General features: G+C 37.7%; 1 non-coding gene across 1 annotated transcript; it reads right to left on the bottom strand.

Moving 5' to 3' along the window:
- Positions 1 to 12235: 12235 nt before the first annotated feature.
- On the bottom strand, positions 12236 to 12420 carry LOC116576845. The gene has a single exon (XR_004280308.1). It is a non-coding gene; the product is annotated as a U2 spliceosomal RNA (small nuclear RNA).
- Positions 12421 to 13644: the final 1224 nt, after the last annotated feature.

Raw genomic sequence — 13644 nt, 5'->3', positions numbered from 1 at the left:
GCTTAATTTATTGGCATATAGGAGTTGTTAATAATTTCTAATAATTGTTTCTATTCCCTTGGTGTTTGATGTGATCTCTCTCCTTTTATTCATAATTTTATTAATTTGGGTCCCTTCTCTTTTCTTTTGGATAAGTCTGGCCAGTGGTTTATTGATCTTATTAATTCTTTCGAGGAACCATATTTTAGTTTTGTTAATGTGTTGTACTGTTTCTGGTTTCTAATTCATTGATCTCTGCTTTGATCTTAATTATTTCCTTTCTTGTTTGTGGGTGAGGCTTAATTTGTTGTTGATTCTTTAAGGTGTAAAGATAGTCTGTGTATTCAGGACTTTTCTTTCTTTCTTTTCTTTTCTTTTTTTTTTTTTTTTTTTGAGTGAGGCTCGAATAGCTATGTATTGCCCATTAAGGACCACCTTCGCTTTCTCCCATATGTTTTGGACATATTTTTTTGTTGTTGTTGTTCTCATTCTTTTCCATGAATTGTTTAAGTTCTTTGATATCCTGGTTGACCCAAACATTCTTGAGCAGGATGGTCTTTAGCTTCCAAGTGTTTAAATTTCTTTTAAACTTTTTCTTGTGATTAAGTTCCAGTTTCAAATCATTGTGGTCTGAGAATATGTGGGGAATAATCTCAGTCTTTTACTATTAGTTGATACCTGATTTGTGACCCAGTATGTGGTATATTCTGGAGAAAGTTCCATGTTTGTTTGAGAAGAATGAGTATTCTCTTGTTTTAGGTTGGAAAGTTCTGTATATATCTATGACATCCATTTGAGGTTCAGTGTGTCATTCAAAACTCTTGTTTCTTTGTTGATTTCCTGCTTAGCTGATCTGTTTATCCATGAGAGTGGAAAGTTGAATTCTCTTACTGTTAACATGTTATTATTAATATGTATCTTTATTTTAGTTACAATTGGCTTATGTTATTGGCTGCTCCCATGTTGGGGACATAGATATTTACAACCATTAGATCTTCTTGTTTCATAGACCCTTTTAAGAATGATATAGTGTCCTTCTGTATCTCTAGTTACAGTCTTTATCTCGAAACCTAATTTGTCTGATATAAGAATTGCTACTCCAGCTTTCTTTTGAGGTCCATTGGCATGAAAGATGTTTCTCCATTCCTTCACTTTCAATCTGGATGTATATTTAAGTTCAAAATGAGTCTCTAGTAGACAGCATTTGGATGGGCCCTATCTTTTTATCCAATCAGCAACCCTGTGCCATTTAATGGGAGCATTTAGGCTGTTCACTTTGAGAATGATTACTGAATTATGATTTTACTGTCATCATGTTGCCTGGAGGTCCTCGTTTCTACAGATTATCTCTGTATATTTCTATTCTATGTCACTCTTGGGATCTTTCTCCTTTCGTGGAACCCCTCTTAATATTTCTTGCAGGGCTGGATTAGTGGTCACATAGTCTTTCAGTTTCTGCCGGTCCTTTCCTTATCTCTCCATCCATTCTGAATGACAGCCTTGCCAGATAAAGAATTCTTGGCTGCATGTGCTTCTCATTTATTACCTTGAATATTTCTTGCCAACCCTTTCTGGCTTGCCAGGTCTCTGTGGACAGGTCTGACGTTATTCTGATGTTCCTCCCTCTACATGTAAGGAATCTCTTCCCCCAACTGCCCTTAAGATGGTTTCCTTGGTTCTAAGCCTTATGACTTTTACTATTACATGCTAGGGTGTATGCTGGGATGTTGTTGTCCTTGATCTTGGGAGTGATCCTCTCTGACTCTTGAACATGATTCCCCAAATTAGGGAAATTCTCAGCTACAATTTGCTCAACGATTTCTTCTAATCCTCTCTCTCCACCTACTCAGGCATCCCAATAATGCTGATATTGGAATGTTTCATGGTATCATTTATTTCTCTAATTCTGTTTTTATGGATTTTAAACTGTTTGTTCCAGACCTCCTCCTATTCTGTCTTTTCTATCAGTTTGTCTTCTAGATCACTAATTCCTTCTTCTGTCTCATTTACCCTAGCTGTTAGAGCATCTAGTTTAGATTGGATCTCATTAATAGGATTTTTTTTAAGTTTTTATTTATTTATTTAACAGAGAGAGATCACAAGTAGGCAGAGAGGCAGGCAGAGAGAGAGAGAGAGAGAGAGAAGCAGGCTCCCCGTTGAGCGAGAGCCCAATGCGGGACTTGATCCCAGGACCCTGAGATCATGACCTGAGCCGAAGGCAGCGGCTTAATCCACTGAGCCACCCAGGCGCCCCATTAATAGGATTTCTAAGTTCTTCCAGGTCAGCTCTCATTTCTGCCCTTTGAGAATCTATGCTTCCATTAATAGTTTTCTCTATCCTAGCTATCGTATGCATAACTGTTACCCTGAAGTCTAAATTTCTGACATCTTGCTTATATCCATATCCATTAGTTCTGTGGCCAAAGTCACAGTTTCTGAGTCTTTCATATTTTGTGGGTTCCTCCTCTTCATTCTGTTGAGGGGTGGTTGTGGGAATGTATGGAGTCCAAATTGTTGCCCATTACTCAAATAAGATGCACCTGTTTTATAGGGACCTTAGGGTTGTTGGGTCTTGTTCTTCCAGCCTGTCTTCTCAGGGAGGGGCATGCTACACCATTACTCAGGCATTCCTGTCTGGGAAGAGTTGCCCTGACCCCTGTGGAGGGAATGAGCTCAGTGAAAACCTGTTTTGGGGGGCTTTTGTTCTCTGGTGGCTTTCTCTGTTGGCTTTCCCTGGTGACTTTCCATTTTCCCTATCCCCCCACCCCACCCCTCACCAAGAGTCAGAGCAGAAGTTACCATATTCAAACCTCTGTCTCAGAACAGAGAGATTGCAGTCTGCCCCTCAGTGACCTATCCAGACCACACTGTCCTACTTCTGTCTTTGCTGCCCAAAACCACAGTGTCCTGGGTTTTGTGCCTCATAGCAGCTCTCCTAGCCCTTGCTTCTTGGTCCACCAGTGGCTTCTAGTTTATATGCAGGTTTCAGTTTGTGGGGGGTCCACTAAAGTCCTTTTCCTACTGCTACCAGTCTGGGAGTCTGTGCCAGGTCCCCAGTGTGGGAGATTTTTGTGCTGGTGGTGCAGGATCTGGAAGCTCTCTCTATCTTCCATTTATCTTCCAATATCTGCCCTCAGACTCAGGGCTCCCTGCTTCATACCTTGAGACTAACCACATGAGATATTCTCTTTATAGAGATCCAGATATATCTTCTTACATTACAAGCTGATTTTGTGGATGTTCAGAATGGACTGGTACATGTCCTGCTCAATTCAGGGGACTGGTTGAAATAGGGTACCCTACTCCTTCACCAACTTTGCCACTCTCTGACACTGGGAAACTTTAAGCAAGTAGGCTTTTTTTTGTTTGTTTATTTGGTTATTTGTTTTTTTGGTAAAGACCTTAGATCTTTGATAATTACATGAATAGTAGAAGATGCGAATCTAGAACTTGTTAGTAACATCTGGGAACATTTATATTCTTTCCTGTCCAACATATAAAAAACTTTAAAAATTGGAGGTAGGAAGATTAATTTTACTCATTAAAAAAGTATAACATTTGGGGGGGGGAGGAGCCAAGATGGTGGAGGTGTAGCAGACTGAGATGACATCAGGTTGCAGGAGTTAAGTTAGATAGTTATCAAACCATTCCAAATACCTACAAACACAATAAGAGATTGAAAAGAACAGCAACAATTCTAGAAACAGAAAACTGACCATTTTCTGAAAGGTAGGATGTGCGGAGAAGTGAATCCAAAGCAATGGGAAGAAAGACTGTAGGGGAGGAAAAACAGAGCACAAAATTCAAACTTTTAAAAAGTCTGCCCCACTGAGGGACATCACTCCAGAGTTAAGTGGGGGTGGAGCTGTCACAGGGGCAGTGTGGTCTCAGGTCCCTTGAGGTCACAGAAAGATCAGGGGTATCTGAGTTCAGCCAAGCACTCAGGTATTAGAGTGGGGAAGCCAGCTACAGGAGAGAGCCGAGGAGTGAGCTCTCAGCTCAGGATTACCTTAGACTGTGATCTGTGGCACAATTAGACCACTGCTCTTTGAGCAGGGACCCCACAAGTGGCAGATCTGGAGAGAGCCACTGGAACCGCAAAGTGGCAGGAATCTTCTGGGTTTGGAGACTCCAAATGGGGCTGTGTGCCAGAGACAGAAATGCTATATCACAGGCCAGGTGAGCTCAGAGCGCAGCTGGAGGCCAGGGAAACAAGAGTGATTGAATGTTTTTCTTCGAGGACACACTGAGGAGTGGGGCCCCAAGCTCTCTGCTCCTCCTGGCTGGAGATTGGGAGGCTGCCCTTTTCATTCCCATCCTCTAGAGCTCTAAGTGTTCAGGGAACAAAAGCTCCCAAGAGTGAACTTGAGCAGATTACTTAGCCTGGCCCCTGGGAGGAGTGGGGCATTTCCACCTTGGGCAAAGACATTTGAGAATCACTACAACAGACCCTTCCTGCAGAAGATCAGCAAGAATATCCAGCCAATACCAAGCTCAGTAATTAAGAACAGCAGGTCTCAACTGGTACCAAAATATTGGGATCATTCCCTGCATATTTTCAGACCACAATGCTCTGGAGCTAGAATTCAATCACAAGAGGAAATTTGGAAAGATCCCAAATATATGGAAGCTAAAGAGCATCTTACTAAAGAATGAATACAGTCAACCAGGAAATTAAAGAATTGAAAAAATTCATGGAAACAAATGATAATGAAAGCACAACTGTTCAAAATCTGTGGGATACAGCAAAACAGTCCTGAGAGAAAATATATTGCAATCACAAGAAACAAGAAAGTTCTCAAATACACAACCTAACCCTACACCTAAAGGAGCTGGAGAAAGAACAAGAAAGAAAGCCTAAACCCAGCAGGAGAAGAGGAATAATAAAGATCAGAGAAGAAATCAATGAAATAGAAACAAACAAACAAACAAAACACAATAGAACAAATCAATGAAACTAGGAGCTTGTTCTTTGAAAGAATTAATAAGATTAATAAAGCCCTGGCCAGTCTTATCAAAAAGAAAAGAGAAAGGACCTAAATAAATAAAATCATGAATGAAAGAGGAGAGATCACAACCAACACTAAATAAATACAAACATTTATAAAAACATATTATGAGCAACTATATGCCAGCAAACTTGACAATCTGGAAGAAATGGATACATTCCTAGAGACATATAAACTACCAAAACTGAACCATGAAGAAACGGAAAACCTGAACAGACCCATAACCAGTAAGGAGATTGAAGCATTTATCAAAAATCTCCCAACAAACAAGAGCCCAGGGTCAGATGGCTTCCCACGGGAATTCTACCAAACATTTAAAGAATAATTAGTTCCTATTCTTCTGAAACTGTTCCAAAAAATAGAAATGGAAGGAAAACCTCCAAACTCATTTTATGAGGCCAGGATTACCCTGATCTCAAAACTGGACAAAGACACCATCAAAAAGGAGAATTACAGACAATCAATGTGATACAATACATTAATAAAAGAAAGAATAAGAACCATAGGGTACTTTCAATAGATGCAGAAAAACCAAAAGACAAAATACAGCATCCTTTCTTGAGCAGAACTCTTCACAGTATAGGGATAGAGGGCACATATCTCAATATCATCAAAGCCATCTATGAAAAACCCACAGCAAATGTCATTCTCAAAGGAGAAAAGCTGAGAGCTTTTCCACTAAGGTCAGGAAGATGGCGGGGATGTCTATTATCACACTGCTATTCAACGTAGTACTCGAAGTCCTAGCCTCAGCAATCAGACACCAAAAAAGAAATTAAAGACATCCAAATCAGCAAAGAAGTCAAACTATCACTCTTTACAGATGGCATGATACTTTATGTGGAAAATCTGAAAGACTCCATTCCAAATCTACTAGAACTTGCACAGGAATTCTGTAAAGTGCCAGGATATAAAATCAATGCATAGTAATCAGTTGCATTTCTATACATACACAACAAGAGAGAAGAAAGAGAAGTTAAGGAGTCAATCCCATTTACAATTATACCCCAAACCATAAGATACCAAGTAATAAACCTAACCAAAGAGGCACAGAATCTGTACTCAGAAAACTATAAAGTACTCATGAAATACATTGAGGAAGACACAAAGAAATGGAAAAATGTTCCATGCTCATGGATTAGAAGAGAAAATATTGTGAAAATGTCTATACTACCTAAAGCAGTCTACACATTTAATGCAATACCTATCAAAATCCCATCCATTTTTTTCAAAGAAATGGAACAAATAATTCTAAAATTTACATGGAACCAGAAAAAAACTCAAATAGCCAGAGGATTGTTGAAAAAGAAAGCCAAAGTTGTTGGCATCACAATTCCAGACTTCAAGTTCTATTACAAAGCTGTCATCATCAAGGCAGAATGGTACTGGCACAAAAACAGACACATAGATCAATGGAACAGAATGGAGAACCCAGAAATAGACCTTCAACTCTATGGTCAACTAATCTTTGATGAATTAGGAAAGAATGTCCAATGGAAAAAAGACACTCTCTTCAACAAATGGTATTGGGAAAATTGGACAGCCACATGCAGAAAAATGAAATTGGACCATTTCCTTACACCACACACAAAAATAGACTCCAAATGGATGAAAGACCTCAATGTGAGAAAGGAATCCATCAATATCTTTGAGGAGAATGCAGGCAGCAACCTCCTCGACCTCAGCTGCAGCAACTTCTTCCTAGAAACATCACCAAACGCAAGGGAAGCAAGGGCAAAAATGAACTTTTGGGACTTCAAGATCAAAAGCTTTTGCACAGCAAAGAAAACAGTCAACAAAACCAAAAGACAACTGACAAAATGGGAGAAGATATTTGCAAACAACATATCAGATAAAGGGCTAGTATCCAAAATCTATAAGGAACTTATCAAACTCAACACCCAAAGAAAAAATAATCTAATCAAGAAATGGGCAGAGGACATGAACAGGCATTTATGCAAAGAAGACATCCAGATGGCCAAAAGACACATGAAAAAGTGCTCCATATCACTCAGCATCAGAGAAATACAAGTCAAAACCACAATGAGACAGAACCTCACACCAGTCAGAATGGCTAAAATTAACAAGTCAGGAAATGACAGATGCTGGAGGGATGCAGAGAAAGGGGAACACTCTTACACTGTTGGTGGGAATGCAAGCTGGTGTTGCCACTCTGAAAAACAAAAAGTTTAAAATTGAGCTATCTTATGACTCAGCAACTGTGCTACTGGGTATTTACCCTAAAGATGCAAATATAGTGATCTGAAGGACCACGTGCACCTGAATGTTTATAACAGCAATGTCCACAATAATCAAACTATGGGGAAAAAACCTAGATTTCCATCAGGAGATGAATGGATAAAGAAAAAGTGGTATATATACAATGGAATACTATACAGCCATCAAAAGAAATGAAATCTTGCCATTTGCAATGACATGGATGGAACTAGAGGGTATTATGCTGAGCTAAATGAGTCAATCAGAGAAAGACAATTATCATACGATGTCCCTGATATGAGGGATTTGAGAGGCAACGTGGGGGGTTTGGTGTGTAGGGAAGGAAAGAGTGAAATAAGATGGGATCAGGAGGGAGACAAACCATAAGAGACTCTTAATATCACAAAACAAACTAAGGGTTGTGGGGGGGTGGGTAGGGAGAGGGTTGTTAAGTTATGGATATTGGGAATGGTGTGTGCTATGGTGAGTGCTGTGAAGTGTGTAAGTCTGATGATTCACAGGCCTGTACCCCTGGAGCTAATTATACATTATATGTTAATAAGAAAAAATACTTCTCAGAAGAAAAAAAAAAGTGTAACATTCAGGTATTTTGAGATTTTTATATATTTCACTTTCATTGTCGAAGATTATGTCCCTTGATTGAGAAAATTAAATACTTATGACCTATTACTTATATAAACAAAGGAAAATAAATGAAGGCACTGTGCCTTCAAATATGGATGATTTTTCAAGAGAAGTTTTTTTTTTTTTTTTTTAAGCTTTTATTTATTTGACAGAGAGAGAGATCACAAGTAGGCAGAGAGGGAGAGAGAGGAGGAAGAGGGCTCCCCGCCCAGCAGAGAGCCCAATGTGGGCTCGATCCCAGGACCCTGAGATCATGACCTGAGCCAAAGGCAGAGGCTTAACCCACCGAGCCACCCAGGCAGCCCCTAGAGAAGTTTCTTAAATAGGATTAGAGGAAATTCTGTAGATCCCCATGTTATTATAATGAAACAAGAAATGTAAGGTCAAAGGATAGGCACAATTTAACTTAGTACTTAGTGTCATTTGATTTCTGCTAACATGACTTACTTCTTTCAATGTGGAGTTGGAATTTGACACAAAATAATTCACTTCACTATTTATGGTAACATGGTAGCACTTTTTACTTCAAAGCGATATAGCTCAATACCTAAAATAACAATTTTATGATTATATCTTACACCAATCTTTATTAATTAGTTCTAAAAAGTAGTGTTTACATCATAGAACTCATAATTTCTATTTTCCGTTTCCTTTTTTTCCTCATGATTTACCTTATAAAATAATTTTATAGGGCCCCAGTTACATAAGTCACAAATAGTTCATATAAACTTGTAAATGCATTTATTGAGAAATTCACAATAGCTCCATCTGATAAGTATAATACTAAAAGTAAAAGTGAAGTATATCAGTTACTTTATCACTTCCAAGAAATTACACAGTATTGAGTAAACCAATACAATAATTTATTGATTAAAGGGTAGAAATTTCCAGTTTCAAGATCAATAAGTTTTGGGGATTTAATGTACAGCATGGTGACAATAGTTAACAATACCTGTGTTGTACATGTGAAAGTTGCTAAGAGAGTAGGTTTTAGAAGTTCTCACCATGGGGGGAAAAAGAAAGATAACCATATGAGGTGATGGATATTTCAAGTAACCTTATTGCGTTAATCATTTCAATTTATATACATAGTAAACACCCACACATGCATACACATATATATCTATATATCACATATATATATCTTAAACTTAAACAATCTTATATGCCAATTATATATCAATAAAGGTCGGGGGGAGAATTGGACATATGGGGCAAGATCTGTAGAAAAATTCTTCTCACAAACTCTGAAAAATGTTCAGAAATGGGGTGGGCAATAACATTGAAGAGATTGTGCTTGATGTTAGGTTTCCTTGACAGGGAAGTGGTTTTTTTTTGTACAAGTATAAGCTGACTTACATTTAGCTTGGTGACATGCTACAGGCTCCTTGGGCAGCCTTCATCTTGTGGGTCTTGATACATGAATTAACTTTATCAAATGTGTTCTTGTTAAAATTAGGGATGAGAGGAGGATTTGGGAGCAGGATTTGAGGAGCAGTTTCAATAATCCTGAATTTATCATGCTAATTCCCAATTTTAATATTTTAGGAGAGAAAATTTTGAAAAGATTTACCAAAGTGTTAACATGTTACATCTTTCAATATCTTTTTATATGGAAGTATAATCTCAGTGACATTGTTGTAACTACTTAGGCATGATTTAGCTTCACTAAAGTCACATCACTGAGAATTGCAATGCCTGTAATGTGAAGCACTAGGCTTTGTTATAATGCTCAAAAAACATATAACATAGATAAAATATAATAAAAATGTCTGTTGAAGTGCATGCCTGGAATTTAGAAAAGATGAAGAAATTCCCATATTTCAGAAGAAAATAAAGAGCTGAAAACCATAGCTCTGACTCATGAGCTAATGACTCTTCAACTACCCTGGGGAGTTGCTGGATCCAGAGTAATGGCTTGAATTTTACTGCCCACATGGGACTGGGGCAAAGGTTTTGAGATTCAATCTAGAATTGTTTACAGTACTAAAATATCATTCTAGGGTAAGTTAAAAAATAAGGTCTTGGTTCTTAATAACCACCGTTGGTATTTGAAGGAAATATTTAAAGATATCATTAATGGAAAAATATGTAGGGGTGGAATGCAGTTAGGGATATTGAGAAAAAAGGGTGAGAGCAAATACGTTGACCAAGATCAATAATGATAATGATTATTTGGAGGTTGTAATGTAACGATTACTTGGAGGTTAAAAACAGATGTAAATAAGTAGCAGTAAAACATAGGTTTGGAAGTCGTAACTAGAAGAACAAGCTTTTAAGAGCTGTGCATTATTCAAGAGATACTCTAATGGAGCTTAAATCTCCCAGCTCTATCTTGCAACATATTCTATTGATATATCTCAAACCCAGCTGTTCTTCCTTCAAGTTCTTTTAAAATACCTTACTTTCTTCTATTCTAATGGACTTTACACATAATATTTATACTGCCTAAAATATATTATCCCATTCTGTTACTAAATACTTGCTCTTCATCTTTCAGATCCATTATTTTTCAAAAAAACTTTCACTGATGCCATCAACCAGATGTGATGCAATATTGGGTTGTTGTTAAGAACTCAGGCTCTGGCCCCAAACATATGGAATTTGTTTCTAGTTAAGCCACTTACTCACTTTGTGGCCTTGGGTAAATACATTAACATTTCTGTATTTTAGTTTTTTTTTCATATATGGTTGTTCTAAGGATAAAAAAGCTAATACATCTAAAATGTTTGGAATAGGGGCACCTGGGTGGCTCAGTGGGTTAAAGCCTCTGCTTTTGGCTCAGGTCATGATCCCAGAGTCCTGGGATCAAGCTCTCTGCTCAGCAAGGAGCCTGCTTCCCCCTCTCTCTCTGCCTGCCTCTCTGCCTACTTGTGATCTCTCTCTGTCAAATAAATAAATAAAATCTTTAAAAATAAATAAATAAAATATTTTTTAAGATCTTAAAAAAATAAAAATAAAATGTTTTGATAGTGTTGGAAACACAGTTAAAACTAAATCATAGTTATTATTATTATTACATACCAAATGTCTTTATACTGAGATCACAATGAGCTCTTCCTCTTGTAACATCTAAAAGAGTTATAAATGTAATTCTTTTGTTGGATAATTTGATTTCTCTCTACCTTGCTCACCCACATTCAACCTCCATGAAGGCAGACTCTACGGATGTTCTGGGTCAACCTTTTATCACTGCACGTAACATGAAAGAAGATCCAGTTAAAGGATTCAGTTGGTTCATGAACAAATTAAATGTCTTTTTCTTAATATTTTCTATCATTATTTAGACATTTAGAAACTGAGGCTGTGACTAGGAATAAAAACTATAGTTTATTGTAAAGCCATAAAATACGAATCTGGACTACCTCTGCATATATCACAGATGTGGATGAGGGAGCCCTGCACATAATGATGTCATGTGGAGAGTTCTGAGCCGTCACACTTACCCAGTTGGACACAATGGATGGGAGGTTAATGCTCTGCGTTCCTAATGTCTTCCTAGAGAAGGCTGATGACGAAACCTAAAATGGAGGAAAATTAAGGAACATGAGAGTGGGATTTTTATTTCAATTGGATATTCTCCTTGCATTCCAAAAGACTTATATTATGAGATGCTGCAGAGCGACCTTGAAATGTGTCTACCACAAGGCCAATGGATGAGACGGAACTAGCAGACAAAATCTTCCCCTTTCCTATCAGTATGTTCTAACAAAGAAAACTCTTTCATGCCTATCCAAAGAAGCTTCTTGGAAGGCACTTGTTAAGAAGCCGTGGCCAGTTCTGTATAGCATTTTTAATTTTTCATCTTTCTCTTCTTTGTCTCCAGTCCCCTTCCTTAATTCTCTTTTTTTTTTTTCAGATATGTCTTCTGAACATATTAAAACTTTGTTTAAAAAAAAAAAAAACACAAGCAAAAGACAGTTGGTTGCCCAGTAACAGAGTGCTCTGAATGCCAGAGAGCCTCAATGACAGCATTAAAGGAGATGCGCATCTCCTGCAGCTGTGGGGCTGACTTTGCCAAAAATCATGCTTAGAAACTGATAATGAGGGTGACAGAACTGCAAATGAGACAAAATTTTCAGTCAAAATATCCTCCTATGTGTAAGTCAGAGCCTTCATAGGGGACCCGTAGGTCACTGAAACACAGCATGGCAATGATCAAAAGCATTTGAATCCCCAAATTCACCTGAATGTTACTAGCTAGCAGAAGTGGTCCCCGCTGCCTTTGTAGAGGAAAACAGACAACTCGTGCCAGGAAAAATATAAAGCCAAGCTATTTCAAGGTGTTTACTTTCCTCCTCTCCTCCACCAACACTACTTCTATCTGTTCCCAGCCAGCAGTTTTAACTGAAGGCCATGCAGAAAAGAGCAATTCCTTTTCTAGAAACACATACCTTACACACTAAAGGAAGTGCAGGACCCGGCTAATGTTTAGCCTAAAGAACTGAAACTGTATTTTGATGGTATTGGATTGGAGGGGTGAGGGGATATAAAGTGATAAGGAAAGAGTTTGTTAAACTGATAAGAACAGATACTACACTTGATCTTAGCCATAAGACCGAGAAGCGATGAGGGGAAGAGTTTGTTGATGGGAATTTTTTTGGCCGTGATTCAAAATTCAGTGTTGTAGTGAAATACCTTGAGTGGCTGTAATTGTGGAAAAAACAAACAAACAAACAAAGAAACAAAAAACAGATAAAAGTTGTATCCCGACATTCATAAATTTATTCAACAAATTAATGACCACATCCTACATGCCAGGCATTGCTTAAGACACAGGGCGACATCATCAAATTGATAAAATTTGTCCTCAGGGAGCTTACATTGTAGAAAGAGAGAGTAGAAAATAAATAATATGCACCATGAATGAGGGCATTGTATTTTTATAAGGCTATTAATATTATAACATTAAGGCAGAGTCAGGTCCACTGGGAGTGCTAAGGGGAAGGCTTGTAATTTCAAATGAGGTTGTGAAGACAGTAGTCTGAAATGAACATCTGAGGAAAATCTTGAATGCAAGGAAGGAGTTAAACAATGAATATCTGGATTTTTTTTTTTCTATGAAGAAGTAAAAATGAGTAAAAACACACTAAGCTTGGAGTATATCCTCCTTGGTAAAGGAACAGCAGGAAGGCCAGAGTGCCTGGAGCCAAGTTAGCAAAAGAGAGAAAAAAGGGAAGATAGGGTCAGACAGTTAATGGAGCCAGGCCAGGTGGGGCCAGTTCTTTGTCATAGTTTTGCTTTGACTCAGCATAAAAAGGACAGCTCTATGGAGGGTTCTAAGAAGGGAAGTGACTTATCTTATACTTTGAAAGGAATCAATTCAGCTACTATGTTATAATGGATAATGTGCTATGGGGAAAAAAGTGGGCAGGGAGGTTAAAGTGAGACCAGTTAGAATTTTATCATAGGAAACCAGGTGAGACATGATGATAGCTTGAGTCTACAGGTAAAAGAAGATAGCTAGAATGTTAAAAGGCATACAAATAATTTTTCTCCATTGTATATTTTCTCAATCCAAAAAATATGTAAAAGTAATGGAATAATAGCTTCAAAATATTTGAAAGCTATTCTAGTATCGTACACTATATGAAATTATCAATTAAAAATTAAGTAAAATTAAACATTTTCATACAAACAAGAGCTGAGAAATTTATTAACAGTAGACAATTGCTAAGGAAACTTCTAAAGAATGAACTTCAGATAGAAATAAAAATTCTACAATAAAGGTCTCAACTGGAAGAATTAGTGTTGAAAAAATATAATCATGTTGGTAAATCAAAACTGCTTTTGT

Source organism: Mustela erminea, chromosome 17 (genome assembly GCF_009829155.1).
Source record: "Mustela erminea isolate mMusErm1 chromosome 17, mMusErm1.Pri, whole genome shotgun sequence".
Lineage (NCBI taxonomy): Eukaryota > Metazoa > Chordata > Mammalia > Carnivora > Mustelidae > Mustela > Mustela erminea.
Note: the sequence above shows the minus strand (reverse complement) of the source record. Positions and strands in the feature narration are given on the sequence as shown.